The following is a 306-nucleotide window of genomic DNA, read 5'->3' as shown; positions in this document are numbered from 1 at the left end:
CTCTTCATACCCAAAAAGTAAACCACAAAGACACATAAAGTTCAAAAAAAGAAGCAGAACTAAACTTGAAGGCCCGAGTATCACACATGAGTCAGAAACAATAAAACAAATTCACATGTCAAAATCACAGAGAAAAAATATAACATGAAAAACCAAAATAACATATCCCCACCAAAAACCAATAGTACTCTGGTAGAGTACAATGAGAGCCCCCTAGAGATAATGCAGGAAATGGAACTCAAAAGAACAATTATAAACATGATAAAAGAATTCAGTGAATTTAAAGAACACAGCAAACAAAGAAAT

Source organism: Nannospalax galili, unplaced genomic scaffold (assembly GCF_000622305.1).
Source record: "Nannospalax galili isolate Female #2095 unplaced genomic scaffold, S.galili_v1.0 scaffold645, whole genome shotgun sequence".
NCBI classification, from domain to species: domain Eukaryota; kingdom Metazoa; phylum Chordata; class Mammalia; order Rodentia; family Spalacidae; genus Nannospalax; species Nannospalax galili.
This window is presented reverse-complemented; position numbering follows the sequence as displayed.